Source organism: Synchiropus splendidus, chromosome 7 (assembly GCF_027744825.2).
Source record: "Synchiropus splendidus isolate RoL2022-P1 chromosome 7, RoL_Sspl_1.0, whole genome shotgun sequence".
NCBI classification, from domain to species: Eukaryota; Metazoa; Chordata; class Actinopteri; order Syngnathiformes; family Callionymidae; genus Synchiropus; species Synchiropus splendidus.
In genome coordinates, this window is record NC_071340.1 from 16469977 (window position 1) to 16483739 (window position 13763).

The window sequence follows — 13763 nt, forward strand, 5'->3', positions numbered from 1 at the left end:
ACAGTGTTACGGATCAGAATATACACACACAAGGATGTCGAGTGACACCATGGTTTGATGCTACACTAATGAAATCCCAGAGGAGAAAACAAGATTAACTTTCCTTTGAACATACATTTTCTGTTTAAAATGTATTAATTTGTCTTGTTGACTTCCAGTCGGATAAATTCAGTAGCATGTTTCATCCCAACACAATGTCTTATTGCAATGCACCTTTAAAACAGCACCGAACCTGCTGTTTAAACACACCACATGTATTTAAAAAAAAAATACAATAGTGAAAAACTTTACTTCAGTTACAGCAGTATTTTCTCATATAACTTTCAAAACACAGATCCTATTTAATAGCATGAATGGAAAATAAACAGTGCTTCCAAGTCATCTGCTCCACCTTTTATGAACTATGGCAACGGTGCAGACTGAATGGTGAGCAACTTTCTCTTCGTACATGAAGGAAATAGCAGTGCGGACACGGGATCAAAAAGAAGGGATAAAAGGCATGTTTGGACTTCACTCATGGAATTTGTGTTAAGAAAGTGTGGAGGATGTGTTGAAAAGGTCTGGGGGAGAGTCTGGGCTTTGCAAGGCCGGCCATGAGGTCTGCAGGATCTGGAGCATGTGGGCAAAACCATCACTTACTCCCAGATGTTATCAGGTCACTACAGCAGCTATGTCTGGCCTCTCCAGGGACACACAAACACACAGCTGGGGGAGACATTAGGCCAAAGAGGACGAAGCAGAACCAGAGGGGATTTTCTCCTGTGTCACTAACTCAGCTGCTCATGCTATCCGTCAGAAATCATGTTCCTCACAACTTTTGGGAGTCTCCGAAAAAACACTCAGTTCAGTCCTCTGAACCACCTTACACTCGCAATCATCGACCAGATGTGCAGAGGTGAGAATGAAGTCTCAGACTTGCATCTCAAGGACATCAGCCCCCCCCCCTGTAACTTTCTTTCATGAATGAGTAACCTATCAAAATGAACAAAATTCCAGGCGATATTTTATTTCCCAACTTCCCACATTTGACCCCCCAAAAAAGCGCTGTTCGCTCCAAAACCTTCATTAGCATGATAACAATCTCAATGCCAGCCAATATTCAGCCAGTATTGAGTGCCCAACGGCTGAAACTTACCATGGAGGGGCCAGACTTTTATAAACAACAACCCCCAATGGCATCACGTATAAATAGAGAGCCGGTGAGATTCTTGCATTTGCATATAAGCAAAGGCCAATCAATAGACGGGGGGCCCTTCGGTTGGGATAGTCAATGACAGAGGAGCCCAAAGTCTACAGAGACCCCTTGTCAAAAAAAAAAAAAAAAGCTTATTTGGCGTGCCACTTGGAAATGACAGGGTCTCAAGAACAGGGCCACGGGGGTTAAACTGCGAACAAGAATAAATGTCAACCTTTAGTTACATTACTATTGAGGCGACATTGTCAGAGTCAGAATTACGCCCGTTGTTTTCTTTACTCTTGATTGATGCTTTGTTGTCTTGGTAATTGCGAAGGTTATAGCACAAAGACTTTTCGATCTTATTCAACAAAGCCATATTGTCTGGCAAGTTTGTCGGAGACCTAGAAGAGCTATGTTTATTTTGTTGTTTTTTAAGTAAAGAATGCTTCTAACGTATAAGGGGCCGTGTTAGTTTCTGTCTTTCAAAAGCATAATTACATAGTACTTCTCAATGTGATACTGCTGTTTACCAAAAGAAGACAAAAGTGCATCCTCCCCAGCCCCACCTATCCACTTCAGGACTCCCTGTTCTTAGGCACGAGGCAACTTGTATGTGAGAAAAGCAGATGACAAAATGTGGTTTTGTGTTTATTGGCAGTGACTCTGGGCTCCCTCTTCCTTCCCTTTGCTAATGCCTTAATAATGCTACTCATTCAAACTTGGCTTTTTCATCCATAATGGATCAATACCATATTTGATTTTGTTTGTTCTGTACCAAGTGTCAATGTGCAGAAGTCAAAGGGAAGCATCCCTTTGTTTCATCCTGCTAATAAACACTAGCGCGCTGAATATTTCATCTTCTCCACCGAAGGCCCTGAGAGACGTCACTGTGTTAAACACTCGGTGAAACTCCAAAGTCTCAACACTTTCTCCTCTCCACTTCTGTTCCTCCCGCTCCCCTCTCTGTCTTTTGGGTTTGTTTGTGGCTCACATGTCGACGCAGGACTGTGTTCTGTAACTTATTTAACACGGATTCATCCTCTTGGAAGCAGCTCTACCCGCAGGAGCGACCGAGGCTTTGACTCGACTTTGTGTACGTCTATTAATAAATTAACCATTCTGTCACAATCTGAAGCAAAGATTCAATTATTCACAAAATGCGATGCATAATTCCATCAACCACGTTTTAAGATGGCGATGAATAATTTTCGCCATTTTACTTTTGTTAATTGAAGCGGTGAATCTCATGCTAAGGTAGCCTGAACTGGCTCAGCGGCTGGTGCTCCGACGGAAAAAACACAACAACACGCAACTAAGCCGGCATTAATCATCAGATTCAGGTATGAATATGCATGCGGCGCTTTAGTTTACATCTCTTATCGGAATATTAATCACTCACTTATTGGCATTCTTTCAGTTGAGGAGGGTGGTGGGTGTGAGAGAGAGAGAGAGAGAGAGGGAGGCAGGCTCGAGCAAAGACATAGAAACATACTGAAAGAGTGAGGCGGTGTGGGAGAGGGTGGGTGAGAGAGAGGCAGCGGGGAAAAAAAGACAAAGCATTCGGTATGTGACTGAGTTCACTCAAAAACACAGCAAATGTGTCCTCTGGCTCTGTTGCACTTGATTTGGGGGATACCACGTTAATTTAGGGATGTAGCGCTCTGTCACCCCCCCACCCCGCCCCCTCCAGATGAAGGCTCCGTGTGCCCACAGCTCCTCTGCCATATGTCTCAGCTGAGACTAAAGTGCCTCATAGGGTTTTTTTTCTCACACTGTTTTTCTCCAGTCACACGCTTTACCCTCTGGTCGCTGAACTAACCCAATTAACAGAAAGCCAATGACTCCCCCAGGTCAGATAAAGACAACCCCACACACACACACACGCACCAGTTTGCACCCATTCTCACACAGAGAGCTCGCTACCGCCTCTGCTGACCTTTTGAGAACCTTGTAAGGGTAACAGCTGTTCACTATCGTGGTGGAATCATTCAAATGATGTTCATCCCTCTTAACAAGTGTGAGTGTTGAAGCAAAAGTGAAGGCCAGTAAAGTATGACATATCACAATCGCTTCATAAAAGTATGATTACAGTTAAGCAAAAAAAAAAAATTAGTGTGGGATGAAAAAAATGTCTTTTTACTATTTACATAAATTACACTTTAAATTTGTAGACATAAGCAAACAACTGATCAAAGAAGAAATATATTTGCAAAAAAAAATAAATCCACAACAGAATGGCCACAAGACCAAAATATAACTTCTGGGGACCACAATTTCTTGGAGACTGGGTCAAAGTGAAACCAAAACACAGTCACTTCCCCCGTCATAAAGCCACCATTTCTACAATTGACGCAACAATTCCATGTTGCTGGTCCATATACTACCACCTTCATGGCCAAAAAAGTGGGCGACGAAGAGCTCAAATAAATAAAATAAAGTAAGAATAAAGTTCAAAAAACCACGGTGCTACCTCCAATGACCTTTTGGTTCTGATCTGATTCTCACGCGCACAAGTGGGCCACTGGACTGGATTCAACTTTGCTGTCCAGCCTGAGGCTATATATACTTAACCTGAATTAGCTGTACTGACCACTATAAGGTCCAGGATTACCTTTCCACGGTTTGAATCTCTTCAAGATGCAACCTGCTTCACGCATCGTCTGCCCACCTGTAACCTTGTTCTGCCACCGGCAACAACAAAATATTTGGCAGGCGTTTATACACTGACACTGATTTGTCATCGAATGTATCTAGATGGAGCAGAAACAAATTCCAGGTATCTTTGCCAAGATAAGAACTCAAAAACAGAAGGACAGATTCCGATGAAGTTTTCAGGAAATGTTGATAGTCGCACAAGGAAGAGAGGCTGGTATTTTGGTGGCAGTCTTTTGAAGGATTTTCTGCATTGCTTCCTACTCCACTTCGTCTGTGCGCTGCACACGTCAGCTCACAAAACATCACCGCCACCTGCTGTCCTATTGAGCTCATTGCAACCAATGTCATTTCAAATGCTTAAATAGGTATCAGATTGTATCGACGAAATAAATGTAGAGCGATAACAGTGAGTAAATAAAATAAATATTGTGTGGAGGTCTGCACACTTTTTCAAGAGGACCAAAAACGGACGGCACAAGTCAGGTGTTTGCGTCAGGCTGGTCTTAACTTGAATGTCAAGCAAGTCAGTAACCATCGCACACACACGATCAACTGACATCACGATATCCAGCTCCCTCTGTCACACACACACACACACACATATAAAAACACACGCTTCCACCCGGGTTGCCACAATTAACCCATGGTTAATCTTGGCCCTCCTGTAGCCACTTCTATAAAGGGATCTGGGCAGAACGGGAGATGGTATCTGCCAGGAAGATTACAGTGCGACAGGCAGATCAAAGAGGGCTGGACTTTGGGCCCCAGCGATTAGCGGTAATTAAATAAAGTATGTCTGTTTAAACTTCATTAGCAGCTGGGCGTTTGCTCCACCAGAGTGGGCACAACTCAACCATCCTTAATTAAAAGATAATCCACAGGATCGCCCCCTAATCTCCTTCCAAAATATGCCCCCCCAACCTCCCAAACAGAGGTCCACCTCCACCACAACTGACAAGACGTAGGAGGCGGATACTGGAGCCACCAAGCGTCTTAAAAGAAGACAAGCCCGTTGGTGTCACTCCCCACATGCATCCCATGACCTGGAGAGGAGAACACACAATGGGAGAGGGGCAAAAAAAAAACCCTGCCCCGGATAACATCAATTTAGCCTGCTATTATCTCCAATGGTGGAAAACTATACTTCGGCAAAGTCTGACATAAATCTTGGAGAGCTGGGGGGACATTGAATATGCATGAGCTGAAACAGATATGACACTGCTGGCACATTAATATTCTTGTCACTGGAGGTTTTCAAACTTTCAAGTCGATGACTTGAGTGAATCCAGTCTGGAGTTACCATAAAACAGGGCAAAAGACTATTATGCATAATTAAAGACCTACAAGCGTCTGAACTCTGAGGGTGGAACGAGGGGAAAATAAGAAAAGATTGTTTCTGAGGATTTCCATTGGAATTACACGAATCCACAGTTTGAATAAGAGAGAAGGCTCATAACCCGATGAATTATACACATTTGTCATGAACTTTGAGTTCCTTGATATTCAGGGGTGAATCGCATGGGTACGACCGAGTCGCTGCCAACGCGATGTGAGCATGGTGGGATCATGTGTCAACACTGTGGGAACTGAGGATGGCAGGCTGACTTAAACATGTTTTCATCGACAAATGAAGTATTAAAACCCAACCAGAGAGTGGCTCGGTGCAATGGCACATTCATAACAAATGAGTGAGCGCAGCAAGTCCAACAAACAAAGTAGAACATTGTCTCTTAGGATTGGAAATAAGATGCTACATCAAATGAGCAGATCAACATTGGCGAAGAATAATAATCAGTACAGTGGTACCTCGGTTTTCAAACATCCTGGAATTCCAACAAATATTTTGAGATTTTTTTGCTTCTGATTTTGAACGAAAAATCCAGAACTCGAACGGCCCCAAAAAAAGCCGGAAATAACATAACGTGCGACCGATCAACTGACACACGACGCGCTTTGTTATTGTGTATGACGCAGCCTCTGTATGCAGACGTGTCCCGTTAGCTACATTTACTGACTGTTTTTTCTTCATATTGAGGTGTAAAACCTTTCCTGTCTCCACACTGGACCGTGGTAGAGTGTCACAGGAGAGGTGCTGGAGCTCACTCCAGGGTTTGATGTCCTGTTGTGGGCTGGAGCTGGGACAGGGATGAGGTGAGTCTGGGACAGAGCGTTACTTGGTTTATGACTTTGTCACAGCCAAACTGCACAGAAGCGCACATTCAGAGCTGGACACGCACCGGGCACCTCTTCACTTCTGGAGAGACGTCACTCACTCGGCAACCCCTCCCACATGCAGCGGCCACACACATAGAGGAACAGCGCACCTGCAGCAGACACTCTACATTCACTCCTACAAAAGCCTATTTTAAGGCTTGGAACACATTATTTCTTTTTCCATTCATTGGAATGTGAAAAATCGATTCAGATTTCGAACATTTCACTTCTCGTACGGCCGTCTGGAAAGGACTGTGGTCGAGAACCGAGGTACCACTGTACCTGTACGTGTTTTTTTTTTTTTTTTTTTTAATGAAGCTCCTTGGGGTCATTTTTGCACTTGAGTCCAGGTGTAAGTTTGAATAAATTAGGGTTCAAATCACTTCCTTATTTTCTCCTTATTTTTGTGAGGGACCACTAGTGCACGGAACCCAAGTGCAAGTGGTAACCAGTAGAAAAGAGACTTGACAGTGAGAATACAAGTTAACAATTGAGCAACTCAATAAACACAGTACAGAAGGAAGAACCGAGGGCATCATCGAACCGGGAGCAAAACAAAAATACAACGGAGGAATAAAGAACGAACAATATACGCTCATGGAGGTAACACACACATAATCAAACACAAAAAGAAAACAGAAAGCTCAGAGCAAAACAGAACTGACCCATGGAAAAAAGTGACTGTTAAATCTCAAGAACCAAAGAAGCAAACACAAATGGAAAATAGACCGGAAATAACTAAGGAAGCGCTAAGTTACCTGCATGAGAGGAATGACGATCTGTCATAGGTCACTGAGTCAGCAGAGTATAAGCGCAGGTGAGTGGATCGCAGGTGATCCCAGGTGACAAAACAAAAGCAGATCATGACAGCTTGCTCAGCTAGTCAGGGTGACAGACAAGGGACATTGGACAAGAAAGAAGCACTGAAAGAATTTTCCATCATTAAAACTGTTGAGCAAAAGCCATTTGGAAACACCAAAATAAAATCCTACCAGTGAGCAAGCACTACTTGTACTGGTTAAGCAGTCAAGCAATAAGCTGAATCATGGATTCCTGTTCTGGGGACACACAAATCACACCATCCAGAACAAGCTGAGAGTCAAACTTGGCACTGAAGTAAGAAACCAGAGAGATGGCTTCAGATAATACAAAAGTAATTCTCCTACAGTTTAGAGGGCTGTCTTTGCCTTTTCTGTCTCTATAAATACAACCCAAAAGCAAGCCGCCAGCAAAGCCACTTTTTGTCCCTTTCCATGAACAAGTCAACCCCCCAGTTAGCAACCCGCCATGACCCCACGGAATGCCTGAATCCTCCTAACACAAGTGGCGTGCTGGGTGTCCCAGATTACCTCGGTTGGACTTGAAAAAAGACACACATTGTGACCCAGCGTCGCCAAACACCTTATTCGACTCAGATGTGTGACCACTTTCTAAATGACTACACTTTTATTCAATTGCGGGCTGAATATTCCCGAGTAGAAGACGAGGGTTCAGACATGCCGCGCGGTTTGACCGTGTCTGTGTGATGCAGAGAGATGGCCTAGTCATCTTCCCCTGGTTTGCTAACCAGAGAACTGCAGGGTCCCATGACACACAACGATCTGACACAAAGTCTGGATTTACAATTGTTGTCTGTTTCTCAAGGCACACACACCTAAGAAATCCATTTACGGTGCTAAATTCAGTGCATTATTTCCTCCACTTGTAAACTAAAAATAATCTTTAAAACCATTTAACTCTGCTATTATGAACACATTTTCCCTCCTTATTGCACCTTGTTATAGAAATGTCTGTAAGGGTTGCTACAACAGCAAGTTTAAAGATGTGGTTGCCATGGTCACCGCGCCGTGTTGGCAAAGCGCAGGAAAAAGTCGTGTATGAAAGAGGAGATGTAAAAAATTCCAGCCGCAGCATTGTTAACTGACATATTTCATGAATTGATCCAGCTCATGTGACGGAGCTTGGGAGCAGATGCGAAGCCTGACCTTCACCATCTCTTAAGCAGACATACAATAAATAAGTAAAACCTTGTACCTTTGACAACTGCAATGTGTAAGCCAGCGCAAGCAACAACTAAACCTCCTTCCTCCCCCCTTCATCCGCTTCTGCTCTTCTTTTTGCTCTCTCTCCACGCTACGTTCTGTGTCGAGTATCGCCAAACCTTCAGGTTATTCATATTTCTCGAGATGAATCCCTGACACTCTCCATTGTCCCCCACCTTTTCTCCTTCCGACAAAATCATTTTAACCTTGACAAGATTCAGCCTTGAGGGGACACCTTGTATGTAGGCAACTCAGAAACACTTTCAAATTTCAAAACGTTCCCAGATGGATCAAACAAAAATAAAATAAAAACACCTATTCCAGCAGAAGTGTGGAGATAAAAGTGAAAGGAAGGTGGCCATTGGAAAAGGTGAGCAAGGACAGCACAGCCTTGTCACACCATACCAACCTTCTCAGGCAAAATCATTGTTTTCCGTCTGAAGGTGTTTTCTTTTTTGGCGCCAGCTGATAGAAAGGCCTTGGGCAAGGTGCTTGGGTCAGGTCTTTACACACACGGGGATCTGTCCTGCCTCTCAGGCTCTTCCTGACACCAGCAACCGCGTTTAATTCCCCACTCCGTTCCTTAATTTAGCGACAAGGCCATATCCTGTTGGTGTCAGCGGGCTCGGCAAATGGCCAGATGTCATGGGCACCTAACAGAGGCAGAAATTCTTAAGTACCTTGTTTCATTCTCGGCAGCTGGAGGGAGAGATAATAGATTTATTCCATAAGTGTCTAAGCCCTTCAGGACCACATTACAGTTTCTTCCTACCATCCATTACCTGGATTGTCATCTCACCCTCTCATACACATTTGGAGATAATTTTGCAGTCCATTTTTTCTTTTTTTTTTGTATAGATATATTTTTTAATTGTATAGATATTGAGAAACTCAAATTGGCCGAGTAGAACATTGAGCTCATACCCATGAAAGTTCAGCAGAAATTATTGTTGTTGTTACTGAAAGTTAAGATTCTCCATTTGTTTCGACCTCAAGTTAATAATTTCATGCTTTATTTATGTAACTTCTCCTCAGAAAGTGGCATTTTTTTTTTCTAATTTGACCTTCAATGGGTTTGAGACTTCGGCTTTGGAGGGATAATATTTCGTCATCCACCTCACGTGACCTCCCTTCTCATTCCCCAGAACAATATACTTGTTCCGTCCATAAACGCCATCTAAACAGCCTCCATTTGCTCTCAGCTTATCGAAGATCCCGCGTGGATGAGACGCCTGAGATGATGGACTGGTGGGCAATCGCCTGCGCTTTACAGGAGCATATGCTCCCAACAAGAATTACCCGAGCAGAGAACATCTTCCCTGCTAGATGCGCGTGTTCCGAGTAGACAGCAATTAGGCAGACTGACAGCCCCGCTGCTCCACAATCCCTGCATTTAGCCAGACATGTGAGAAGAATGAGAATGTGTACTTGTTACATTTCATGCAATGATGATTTTGCTCCCGGAAACATGAATACATACTTCAAATTGAATCACGTATCTAGACTTTGAGAAATATAATGAATCTCAATGAGCTTGTTGGAGAGGAAACGTTCTTCTGACCTCATGTGGGTGTGTGTACTGCACATTATTTCACTTCTTTCTCAACGTGGCTATGAAGCCAGGCAGCTCCATGAAAAGCATGACTTTCCATCGCAGCAGATTTGGAGGAGTTGGGGCATTAACAAGGGCACTAAGCTTTTTTGGCCTGGCTCCAAAACAGCAACACACTCAATCTTGGCTTCTGTGGAGTCTTTTCATGCCATTAGGAAATAAGGGAAAGCTGAAGCCCTCTTGCCACATCTTTTTTTTTCTGACTGCATCACAAAGAGGGCAGGAACAATGGAGGCATTGGGTTGTTGCAGACCTCAATTGAGACGTACTGCTGAAATGTCTCCCATTATTATGAGCGGCTGTCGGCTAGTGCCCAATCTTCTCAGAATGATCCACATAGTTAGCATTTCTGATCCTGCCATTTCCCTGGAAAAGAGAAATGTCTGGAATTCTGGGAAGATCTGGAAGAAAAATGCCAAGTGTTCACGACATAGAGGTTTAGACTAGTTTGGGGTACAAAAGAGTACGAAGTATTTTGTCAAATAAAGTGGAAATTAAAATCTCAAATGGATGCACTTCAGGTTCGGTCAGGAGGGAATTAAAACAGTCAACTGATTTTCCGTGATAATTATTAAAATACAAACATTATGAAAATGAAAGCATAGTTAGTATTTTCCCCCTTATTTTGAAGCAGTTTGATTGTGACCAAATCCAGGCATGGGGGCCAAATCTAGCCCACCAACTAACTCACTCAAATCCATGAATGACAAAATTAATGTCCAGAAACTTTAAGTCTGATATTGGATACCGTTTCGACTCATCCCCTGTGTCAGGCCTTCAAATATACATTTCGTTTGAGCCACAACTTGTGGTGTTTTGTCCCCCCTTGTGCTTGAGGTTCACATATGATTGTCGCCAAAACAACCCGTGATTTTAACTTCCACTTATTCTCAGTGACAGGTGCGAGATGAAGGTTTGCTCCTTTTCAAAGGGGCAAAATAACCCTTTCTGAGTGGAGAAAATATGAATGTAATATTATCATTATTATTGACCAGAGAAGACACATTTAATATGCAAAGGTGGGTGACTCTGACCAGCTGCAGAAACCCCTATTGGTAAATGCTGGTAGTCAGAAAAGAAATCTTATCGCCAATATATAAAGCTATGACCCACGATGAGTCGACGTCCCCTTAGAAACAAGATGATGCTTGGTTCTAGATAACAATTGGGGGGATTTGCTCGAGCGTATGTGCCACAGTTTGTCTGCAAAAGCCAGACCTACATCAGCCCCCACGGCCTCTCGGTAGTACCATGGAATGCTAAGTAGCCCACAGACTAGACTGTGTTTTAAATTGAGAGGGGCTTCACCAGGGGAACCAACCTATGGATCAAGTAAGGGACCATGAAAATAGAGCAACAAAGGTCTATTCAGACCTGGGCATCATGAGTAGACAAGCCCATCCCACTGGGGTTGGAATTGGTCGTAATATTGCACTGTTTATCAAGAACGTTGAATGTTGAAATAGGATAGCAAAGGTGAAATCATGTAATGCTATCGATAAGCTGATCGTTGGTACGGACCCGGTCTCTACTACTTTGTACAATATATTGTCCCAATTTAAATGGAAAACCAAATAGAAGCTGGACAGGGCCTAGGAAAACCCAAGATAAGCGCCATTAGTCACACCTACTGTATCGTATTCATGTCCTCCCTTACTGCATCCAAGAGTTGCAATAGGGTTCAGATGAATTTTCTTTTTTTTTTTATTATAGTTTCTCCGTTATTTTGTCTCATGATTTACCTGAGCTACTACATCACCTGCAGGTAAAATGGGTTTACCTCAGGGGCACGTCTGTTCTACTCTAGGTCAGACAGATTTCACATGGAAAGCAACATGAATTGTTCAGTCAGTTTATTTTTCATCTTGAAGGGGAATTTTATCGGTTATCACTGTATTTGGAGTCAAACTATTTAAATTGCATCCCTCGCAGGAAATAAGATTTCATTTCAAGCATTCATTTAAATACCATGCATAATCAATTTTCCTCATTTTGGTATGGAATTTCACATTCATAATGGACTGTGATCTCGTCCTGGGAACTATTAGGACACAAACAAAGATGTGCTGGACTACATGCGGCCCTTGGGCCATAAGTTTGACACAGGCCTATAAATCGCCCCTCAACTGCTGAGGTGAGAGCTGCAGTCTCCGAGGAATCCAGAGCAGTTAAACATTCTGAAATAAAGTGATGTTTTTTGGACGCTATTTTATAAAAATAATAAAGAAACAAAGAAAGAAAAATGACAGTGACATTATCCGCACATACACAGTTACACTGATTCTATTTGTCTAAATTGTCTGGTTGAATTAGGATCCATGAAACATGTTTGGGGACAAGTCATTGCCACTCCTCTGTAGTGAATTCAAATCCTTCTTTACAGCATTTTCAGGGTCAGGTCACCTTGGTGTAGCTGAAAACTGCCGGCTTTCGTCTTTGGTCTTTGACAGTTATTGTTCCTCTGCGATCCATAAATTCTGCAGCACTGGAATGTTTACTAAAAGGGGGATCTGGGTCAAGGGTCAGTCCGTCCCCTCCGTCGTCCCCTTCTGGCCAGATATCACCCCTGCTTTTCTCAGGCTGTCAGACTGAAGCCGCACTCTAGTCTTCCGAAAAACTTTGGTGTGACTCTTTCTCTTCCTGGGTCTAAATAAAGAACCAACACTGTCAAATACCTAAGTGAATATTTGGGAGCTTCCTCCAGCATTATCTTCCACTAATGACCAAATTTGTAGGATTTTTCCACATCTTTTTTTAACCCCTTCCTCATTTTCCCTCCTCGCCTCAATTTCTGTTCAGCAAATAGCTCTCAATAATCCTCAATGAATCCATTCTCCGTGGTGCTGTGAATAAATTATTTTTTGCTTTATTTTGGAATCCACCATTAATGCAGAGACGCCTGCTAATCAATTTCCTGTAATGGCCCCAACAGGATTGGTGTCACGCGCACTCGCTGTGGCGCTGCTGTGTATTAGCTAAACGTTGCTTGGCACTCCACGTAATTTTGGGGAGGCAATTCGGTGGGAACTGGCAGCACATGACACAGTTTCATGATAAAACCAACATGAACAACAGCTCGATTTGAAGCGCATTTTTAGGTGTTGTGTTCGCCGCGTGATAAGGAGTTTTCAACTCTCAAAAAAATACTGTCGCTGTAAAATACAGTAATAATAACAATATTTGTCCGCAGCACAAATATGAAATAGTGAGTTTTCGTCCAATATGCGAAATAGTTTGCATACTCTGAGATTTAAGCCGTGTGCTCTGGCTTGAACACTCTTAAATAAAGTCAACCTAAGCCAAAGCTTCGACAGCGATTGCTCGTAGTAAAAAAGTTTTTACACATAACTCCGCTCCAATCGCTTCTTTAGGTGTAATACCCGCAGCGGGCTCTTTAACATGTCTAATTTGTCATTTCCAGGGTAGGACCGACAGAGCAGGCTGAATTTCATTCTCCCCGCTAAGCTCCTTATGTGCACTTGTATATTGATGGATTTGTGTGAGCACATTCACTGAGGGCAGGTAAAGTATTCCCACTGCTGGCTGTGTAAACAAAGGATACGGGGGGACTGTGGCGTTACAGTCCTGCTCAGTGCGAGACTTTAGCTCCAACTCTGTATTTTTAAATCCCAAAAATGACACGCTGCACCCGTCTCCCCAGTCGCCTAATGAGGCGGGCTCCTCTGACACGCTCCTCTCTCTGTGCCCACTGAAGGCATCCGCAGCTAGGCCATGACATTCCTGCCACGGCGGGGCAAGGCAGCACAATAGTGGATGGTAAGTGTGTCAACCTGGTTGAGCCTGTGGCACAATGGGACTGATTCTATTCTCCTTTTTCTCTGTTTGCTCCCCTCCACTCTCTCTCTCTCTCTCTCTCTCTCTCCATCACTCCTGCCACAACAGCACATGAAACCAGGGCATGCCCCCTGTGATCAGCGGAATAGGCAGCTGCCATCATTGGGCCTGGAAGGGCTTGACTTAAAAAGAAATACTGAAAGATAGTCATAACCCAAAAACAGCAGCAGAGCGCCGAGCCTCCTCTGGTGGCCCTATTTCCTGATTT